Raw genomic sequence first — 9,943 nt, 5'->3', positions numbered from 1 at the left:
TACTCAGATGTAAATCAAACTCAACATTTTTCAACCCAAGCCAGCTCCTTCTACTAGTTTCTCTATTTCTGTTGTATGAATATTATATATATTACATATAATAATATATAATAATAAAGTTATATATATGCATAATAACAGACCAAATACAAGAGGCTCTCATAAAAGAAGTCTGGGGGAGAAGAAATGGAGTAGTTCTTCTATAACCACAAGATCGTGAACTGTCCCTGTTCCGTATTAGGAAAACAAGGTCTCTCAGTGATGTCACTGGATGGCTATATCTGGGTTAAGTAAGCACTGGGCTGGTTGGAGGATTTATATGATGCCCATTTTAGGATTATACCATCTAAGTACCTGTGCCTTGTACGTGATTTCCCCAATTTGGGATTACGGCATTTGGCTGCCTCTGCTTTGTATGTGGTATGCTCGAGAGGTCAAAGTTCATCAGTCACCTCCTGTGGTTATTCCTCTGTCCCAGAGGAGAAAGTTTGACCATAAGGAATTTGGTCTACTCTGACTTAGAATCATTATTTGAGTGTCACTGTATATTAGAGGTTCAGCGATAGAGCTCTTTCATTAAGATAACAATTTTCTGAAACCTATACAACTGTACTTCATTACTATAAACACAACTACAAGCTGAAACTGAACCAACCAATCCTCCAGCCGGTAATGAAATTTTTTTGATAGATAAAATATTGCTTTGCCATCTCTGATGGGTCCTCTACTATCTGCAAGGTTGACATAAGGTAGGCTGTGTTACTAAGCCTAATCAGTTAGCAGGTAACATCCAGTAAGCTCTGGTTCCATAAACTCAACATAGGGAGGAGGAGTCACCTAAAGAAACTTGCACTAATGACCCTTTGTGTTATTTCCCCCTATCATTTCTATATTATTTTTCATCTCTTAAATATTACTGACAGTGACACATGTTTGTGATGACCATTCCCTATTGTCATTTTTAGCCCCTGAAATTGAGTTATAACAAAGGCTGTACCCACTCAGAGCCCGTGACCTGTATGGTTTTCAATCAGGTAAACTGGGCCTCTACAGAGAATCACAGGAAGGGTTTCACAAATCTCATGTGGATTATGGTCACTGGGGACCAGAGCACTCACAGACACCTGTGTATAATAACTAGAATTACAAGGACTGGTAACATGGAGATATTCCATGTATAAAAAGAGAAGTTCCCACATACCCAATCATTTTTGCATTTAATGCTGTTGCAAATGCACAGGCTAATTGTAACCATGTATTTTGAATACACTGAGAACTGAATATGGTTAAATTCAACTATGCTGACAGAAAACAATAATCTCATGATATTTACATTAAATCACCAAAGAATACCAGAACAATAATTACAAAAAGAGAAAGATTTTTTTAAAGAAATTCATTCTGCTATGTTTTACTTTGTCAATCTCAGGCACGGGCTGTGTATCCACTGTCATCTCCTTGGTTCAGAGTTCTTGGGAAGAGTGACTGCTTCTTGAAATTGTCTGCTTCTAGTGACTTTTTTGACTTGGCCTCAGTTTAAGGTCTTGCATGAGTGGAAATTCATGGATTTGGGTTGGTAGTTTGTTTTCACTGTGATACATGAGCCCATAGAAGGAAGAGAAATGGTATCTCAGTAATGCTGTAAAGCATTTTCATGTTGCTACGTATTATGAGTTGAATTTTGTCCCACAATAAAGATATGTTGGGGACCTAACCCCCAGGAATGTGACCATAATTGGAGAGGTAATCAAGTTAAAATGAAGTAATTAGGGTGAGTCCTAATACAATATAACTGGCATCCTTATAAAAAGGGAAATTTGGACACAGGAATGCTCACAGGGAGAAGACTATGTAAAGATTGGAGTTACACTGCCATAAGCCAAGGAACTCCCAGAGCTAGAAGAGAAACCTGGAACAGAGCTTTCCCGAGTGCCTTCACAAGGGGCATGGCCCTTCCCACACTTTGATTTCAGACTTCTGGCCTCCATCCCTGTGATGGCCAATTCTGTCTTCACAAGGTTGATCTATCTGCGAGTCAACCATAGCTGGCTTAAATTGGGACAGTTATCCATCTGAAGGTTTGGTGGGGAGAGATGTCAACTTAGAAGCATCTCACAGAGGTGGGATGGTAAAGCTGCCCATCAGCATGTGGCACTGCAAGGGCATTGCTGCTGGCTTTGGTCTGCCTACACTCTTTACCTTGATAACTGTTGTTTCCTTGTGAGTCTTGAAATGCTTCCACAAAGTCATTGCTATCTTTTCCACAGTTACTCAAAAAATCTGAAGAAGTCATAAATCCTTTAGGTTTAATAACATTTCAAAATCATGAACAATTCTAAAAGCATATCTACTATTTTTGTATCTTTTGTCTTTTGCCACAGTACAGGCCTCAGTCAGAGCTCTTAATTCTGCTACCTGGGAAGATAAAATATTACGTTATGGAGCAGTTTTAACGGCTGCATTTTCAGTAGACACAATAAAAGAGGAAGCCTTTATCATTTTTAAAATAAAATCCATATATAAATAACATTAAATCAAGTAGGGGAGGTGAAGTGGGTGAGAGGAGTCAAAAGCTACAAACTTACATTCCTGGGGATGTGATGTGCAACGTGGCGACTATAGTCAATAATTGTCGTTAGTGCTGTCCAGTCGATTCTGACTCCTAGCGCCCCCATGGACAGCAGAGCAGAACTCCATCTGGTCTTTCTGCCCCATCCCCTCCCCTTCCAGCACTATGTCAGACAATGCTCCTCTACTATTCATAGGGTTTTCATGGCCAACTTTTTCGAAGTGAGTGGCCAGGTCCTTCTTCCTGACTAGCCTGGCTTAGTCTGGAAGCTCTGTTGAAACCTATCTACCATGGGTGACCTGCTGGCATTTGAAATACTGGTGGCATAGCTTTCAGCATCACAGCAACACACAGCCACCACAGTATGACAACCGACAGACAGGTGGTGTCGTTCCCTGACTGGAAAACAAACCCGGGTTGCGGTGGTGAGAGCTCCAGATCTTAACCACTAGACCACTGGGGCTGGCTACGGTTAATAATACTGTATTACATAGTTAAAAGTTGCTAAGACAGTAAACCTTAAAGTTCTCATCACAAGGAAAAAAATTCTGTAACTATGTGTGATGTGGATGTTAACTAGACTTGTGGTGATCATTTCACAATATATACAAATATCGAATCATTATGTTGTACACCTAAAATTAATATAATGTTGTGTCAATTATACCTCAATAAAACAAAAAGATTGACTAAAAGTGTATCTGAGATCAGACCTGGGCATGCTTTCCCGAGTTATTACCATAGTCACATGTTTCCCCTTCATCTTGAAGGGGGAATCAAATTGCAAGAGTAAGGTTTGAAGTATGTTAAATAGTGATATGTAAAAGAGATAATAAAAGAATTTCATAAATGGAAAAGTTGCTGATAGAGAAATCTGGAGCGTGGCCTAAAAGTCACAAGGATTGCACGGCAGGTTAGTGAGTTCCTGAGAAGCAAATACCATACTGACAAAAGATTCAACCAATTTGGCAGCTGCGGCCACCTCTTGCAGGCTTACGAAGTATGCCTCAGTTACCAAACCAAAGAATATGCTGAGAGAGGCAATCAGAAACTCTGGTGAGTTAATACTCCTAATGCATCATCTTATCTTTCTTGAACAATAGAGAGAAGGGTTTGACCTGGTTAGGGGTACCCAAAGTGGGAGATTGTTGAAGAGAAGCATTCAAAGTGTAGAAAGCTTCTTTTCACTTTTGCATCCCATGGGAGCGGCTCAGGAATTGTTGCCTTAATAAGTTCATGAGAGGACTAAGCTATTTGTTTTTAATTAGGTATTTATTGCTTACAATTACCAGTCAATCCTAAAAATCTTTTCATTGTCTTCTAGTTTGGGGCCTTGGTAAAATGGAATCATCTCTGTTCTGGTGGAGGACAGAAAACATCCCTGTGCTGACAGATTGTGACCCAAATGATTTGTACAGTTTCTTAACAAAATCATAACTTTTCTCTAGATGGCTTGTAACCCTTTTCAACTAATCTTGAAAAGACATACATGAAGTCTTCCTGTGAACTACTTATATTAAGGGGGCACGGGCACAGCAATAAATCATCTACATATTGTATGATAATAGACTTTCACAGAAAAGTCAAATCTGTTTGTTTAGATTGACTAGTTTAGATTGAAGGAAATATGAGGGGGGTTCTGTAAATCCCTGAGGTATAACAATCTAGTATGCTGTTAATTTTCCCACAAAAATAGCAAACAAATATTAACTGTCTTTATCTACGTGTCTACTAAAGAAAGTCGCATATAAATTGACTTCTGTGAAATATTTACTTTTTGGGGGGACGGAGGACAGGATGTATTTGCTTTGGGAACCACTAGGAGTGTAGGGATCACAATTCTACAAATAGGGGTTAGGTAGCCTTTTCTGATAGGTTTCTTAATGGCTATGTGGGAGTACTGCAAGGAATGAGATGTGGCCATCATTAAGCTAATAAAGACTCAATGATGGGTTTTTCTTCACATTTGAGTGCATATTGGGATGACCTCAGTGAGGAGTTAACAAGGATTCATCTGAATCTTAGCAGGTCAGTTCCAAATATTCTACTCATGCCAGTAGAGTCTTTAGCCCAAAAAGTAGAAGGAATCTGATCTCATACTGCATCAGGAGAGGATGTACATGCAGGGAACTTCTATAATTTGGGTTGCTCTGATGTGGTGCCTTCTGGCAAACATTTAATTTCATAAAGCTGTTACAGAGCAATTCTCAACTAAGTTAGCTGGAGCAAAGACACACAACTGAAATTGGTAAAAGTTTCAAGACTAGTAATATCATAGGTTATCAATGTCTTTTGGAGACAGCGTCCCCAATTATTTTATTAGTACTCCAAGGAACAGGTTGAGATAAAGTGGTGAGATTGAAGGTGGAAAATGTAGACTCTGCATTCACTAGGAATTGGAAGGCCTGCCCCCAAAATAGGTATAATGGAGGTGATGCAATGACACCTTGGATGTCGTTGTTGGACATGTAATTTGACTTTATAGGCTCTTTCTCAGTTTTAGCAGGTAGCCACTTTTCCAGCATCCAATCTCCTTGCAGATGTCACATTTCCTAAAAAGTTAAATACACCTTTCATGTAACTGAACCATTCCACTCCTAGGTGTTACTGAAGAGAATTGAAAGCAGCTGCCCATAGAAGACCTATACGCAAATATTCATAGTAGCTTTATTATAGGAACCCCAAACTGGAAATAACCCAGATGTCAATCAACAGGAGAATGGATAAACAAATAGAATACTCAGCAATAAAAAGGAACAAACTATTGATAAATGCAAAAACATGAATGAATCTCAATCATGCCAACTGAAAGAAGCCAGACAAAAAAGAATGTACAGTATATGATTCCAATTATATAAAATTTTTGAAAATGCAAACTATCTATAGTAACAGAAAGCAGATCAGTGGCTGCCTCAGACCAATTTGGGGAGCCACTGGGACAAATGATTACAAAGGGCCATGAGGAAATTTTTGGAGATGATGGTGATGAATTTGTGATTGTGGTGATGATTTCATGAGTGAATACATGCGCCAAACTCAACAAATTATACATTTTAAATATATTCCATCTATTGTACCTCGATAAATTTATTTGTAAAACCCAGGTCACTAGGCCCATGAGGTGTGCATCTCATAGGGCTCTCAATCAGCAGCATGGGTGATTCAATCAGGTGTTCTCTATGGGAATTATCCAAATACATAAAGAGAGCTCAATGATAAAAAGCCAGCAAAATGTTGATGTCGCACATATTAGTATCAATATTTCCTCTTATCAAACTCCTAGGAAGAAAATAAAGTCTATATATTAAATCACCTTTCAAGTTAATGTCCAAAGACCAAAAAATCAAAACCCAGAATCGAATTCTCCTGTCCTTACAAAAGTCCAATGAAATTAAAGTCCTTCCCAGTTTCTTATTTTGTTCCCTCACAGCCAGAAATGTTCTTAATGCCTAGGTGGACTTCTACAGCAGTTGCAGCCTGTGTGTCTTTCTTGGGGATAGAACTGACTCATTCAGCTCCTCAAAAGTTAAATTAATTCAACATCAAGCCTATGGTGTGTTTCAATTTTTAAAAGGTCTAAAGAATAGAACACCCAAGATTATCATATCACTTGCCTCACATCCACAAAATTTAAAAAGCAGTTATCCTGGAAAAATTATGTTTCCAGAACGCTGTAACTGTTATTGCCAAATACAGTATGTATCACAAACTCTATAGTAGAAACTCATGGATCTGTAGGAAGGAGAAGAGTGGGGATGGCTTTAGCCTTATCAGAATGCCAATCAGTTATGCCAATTCTCCATATTGTGCAGGTCAGTGACCTTCACACTTAAACTAAATTGGAAGACATTTTTCAGCAAGAAGTTAAATTTATCACCATTCATTTAGCATGGCACACTGTATCATCTCTCCCAGAGAGTGGCATTTGAGACACTGGTGCTATCTTGTAAAGTATAGATTTGCAGTGGTGCAGTCCTAATCACTAGGTCTCATTTGCCATTCTGATCTTTCCCATCTAGTATATTCAAAATCTCTATTTTCAAAATTTGTCTTTTACATTGCATTTTAATGATTGGCAGGAGCAATTTAAACCTTGAACTTCTCTAGAAGTCTGTATTGTATACAAGTCCTCTGCCTTGAAGTTTAAGAGCAGCAAATACTGATATAGCTGATATAGTCACTCATATTTAGCGTATTTATAAATATTTTTTCTATCATTAAATTCTTGCCTCAAATGAGATTGCTTTCTAGTGTCTCTGCAGCTTCTGATGAGGCCCCTTATGCTCATCCATGAATTTAAATGTAGTTCAAGGTCAAGCTGCAGTAGCCTGCACCCTGAGGCTGCCTGCACTTGTCAATGCCTGCTAACACAGTAGCCCCCCCTTGTCTGCGGAGATTACGTTCCAAGACCCCCAGTGGGTGCTTGAAATCTCGGATAGTACCAAACCCTATATAGACTATGTTTTTTCCTATACATGCACACCTATGATAAAGTTTAATTTATAAATTAGGCACAGTAAAAGATTAACAATAACATAGTAAAATAGAACAATATACTGTAATAAAAGTTATGTGAATGTGATCTCTCTCTCAAAATATCTTATTGTATTGTACTTACCTTTCTTCTTCTAGTGATGACGCAAGATGATACAACGCCTGGGTGATGAGATGAAGTGAGGTGAATGATGGAGGCATTGTGACGTAGCCTTAGGCTACTAACCTGGGGATAGGTCAGAAGGAGGATCGTCTGCTTCTGAACCTCGATTGACTGGGGCTAACTGAAACCGAGATCTGAAAATGTTAAACAGAAAATTCCAGAAATAAACAATTCATAAGTTAAATTGTGCACCATTCTGAGTACCGTGATGAAATCTCGCGCCATCCTGCTCCATCCCACCCCGCCCTGGACGTGAATTCATCTAGTGGATCCACGCTGTACACGCCACCTGCCCGTCGGTCACTTAGTAGCCCTCTTGATTATTAGATCAACTGTCACAGTATCGCAGTGCTTGTGTTCAAGTAACCCTGCTTTTACTTAATAATGTCGCTGAAGTGCAAGAGTAGTGATGCTGGCAATTCGGATATGCCAGAGAGACATAAAGTGCTTCCTTGAAGTGAAAAGATGTTTAGTTCTCCACTTAATAAAGAAGCAAAAAAAATCGTATGCTGAGGTTGCTAAGATCTATAGTAAGAATGAATCTTCTATCCGTGAAATTTTGAAGGAAAAAGAAATTCATGCCAGTTTTGCTGTCACACCTCAAATAAGCATGTATAGGAAAAAAACATAGTATATACAGGAGTCAGTACTATCTGAGGTTTCAAGCACCCACTGAGGGTCTTGGAACGTATTCCTCATGGTTGGGGGTACTACTGTACCAGCACGCTGGGGTAGCTCACTAAACTTCATCTTGGCGGGCATCAGCTGAGACCGCCCGGGAGGCCAGCCTTTGGGAACGCCACTCCCACGTTCTGTGCCTTTGCTGAAGCCTGTGTCTCTACCATTCCCACGCCACACCTTGCTTCTTTCTTGAAGCCTAGACACTTCTGCTTAAGGCCCAATACTGCACCCTACCTCTGCGGAAAAAACCAATTTTCTGTGGACAAAGCCACCCTCAACTTCAGGTTAAAATCTCATGAGACTTTTAAAGCATTTTGCCAAAACCTCAGCAATTAAAAGGATTAAAAGCCTACTGCACATTTATAAAAATCAAATTAATGACCCAGTATAAGCCTCTACAAACTGCCAAGGTCAAAACTCCATACGTACACATTCAGGTCTGGCAACCCAAAGCTTTTCCACTCGTACATTGTGTTCCCTCAAATTTCATTCCTGATTTATTTCTCGACAGACTGACCCAGTCAGCACAAATTGGAGTTTTAGATGTTACATTTCGCAAAACACAGGCCTCTCCCCTGCTCTGTCCCTATCCCCATCCACCTCCTACCCTTCCTTAATACAGCCTGTTCTTTACGATTTTCAGTATGAGAATAGTAATCAAGAGTACACACACTGTGCAGGCAGGCCAGGTCCTCTCCCAAACTTACCATTTAGGTAAGTCATTACCTCCCCGGGCAGAACAAGTAAGAACAGTAAGGAGACCACGGGTGTTAGGCTGATGGTGCCCCGTTCATACGGAATGACACATTGGCAATGGATAGGAAGTGTTAGCCCCATAGGTAATGACAATGTACATATAGCATAACTATTTTTTAAGACTTTTAAATAAGCTTTTCAATACATCCCAAGTTCTCTTCCCTTTGTGATTTTCTTCACGCCGTCTTCACCTGTAATTCTCAACCTTGAAGGCTTTTCTCACATGCCGTCTCATCCACGACACTTTCCCTGATGTCCTCAACCAGATGAAACGTCTCAGAAGTCTGAGGCCCTGGTTCAGTGCTTTGCAAAACCTGGTCTGAGGACCAACAACAGAATCACTGGGGTTGCTTGTGACAACATCTATGACAGCCCATCTATGCTGTCCGATTCTCGGGGCAGGGCTCTTGAACGTGCATTGTAAGCAGCTCTGTTGGTGGTTCTCTGCTGCAGTCAAGTCTGAACCTTTTGTTTTGTACCTGATCGTCACTGATTACTTTTTGTCCTGTGATGTTACTTGGCATTTACTGCGCTCGAAGTTCCTTAAAGGAAAGAATCTTTTTTTTTTAAGAATAACTCCTTAACATGGACCTTGAATATGTAGCAGCTGCTCAACAAAGTCGCTAAAATGAACTTAACTAATTTTTACTCATCTCTCAAAAGGATTAGTTCTCTTCCTGTGTTTTGCCCCACCCTGATAAAGTGTCTAGAAGTAAAAGAAAAACATATGTTTTTCTTTTATAAAGCATTATAAAGCAATTAATGGAGATATTTTACTCTGCTTCACAATGTACTGTCTTCACCAATGTAGGCAAATTTAGGCTTTCTCAGTTTCTCGTTTTAACTGTAACATAATGTACTGCAAATTTCTAAGCACTGTTTTCTATGCAATAAAGAATTTCTCTGTAGTAAGCTGTTTCCTCAGCACCTCCTATTGCACTTTTAAAAGCAGAGTGTGGACTCCCTAAAACCTTAATGCAATATCAGGCCGCAACTGTTACCATTTATAAAACTTTATTATACAATATTTTACAGATAGTATTGTACGGTCCTCTTGTTTATGATGATGACAGTCAAGCTTTTCTCACTTTGCAGCGATTACAAGGAGGCAGGAGGAGCAGCAGTAGTCCAGCACTCTCCCTCAGCTCACAAAGGTACCAGCAGAGACAACACTGCTAATGCCTGGTGACAATGTTCCTACACAATGGGATCCCACAGGATCTGGAAAGCTTAATTCTCGCTGTGACGCTACTGGCTTTCCATCATCATTCAAAAATCTT

Source organism: Diceros bicornis, chromosome 25, assembly GCF_020826845.1.
Source record: "Diceros bicornis minor isolate mBicDic1 chromosome 25, mDicBic1.mat.cur, whole genome shotgun sequence".
Taxonomy (NCBI): domain Eukaryota; kingdom Metazoa; phylum Chordata; class Mammalia; order Perissodactyla; family Rhinocerotidae; genus Diceros; species Diceros bicornis.
Note: the sequence above shows the minus strand (reverse complement) of the source record.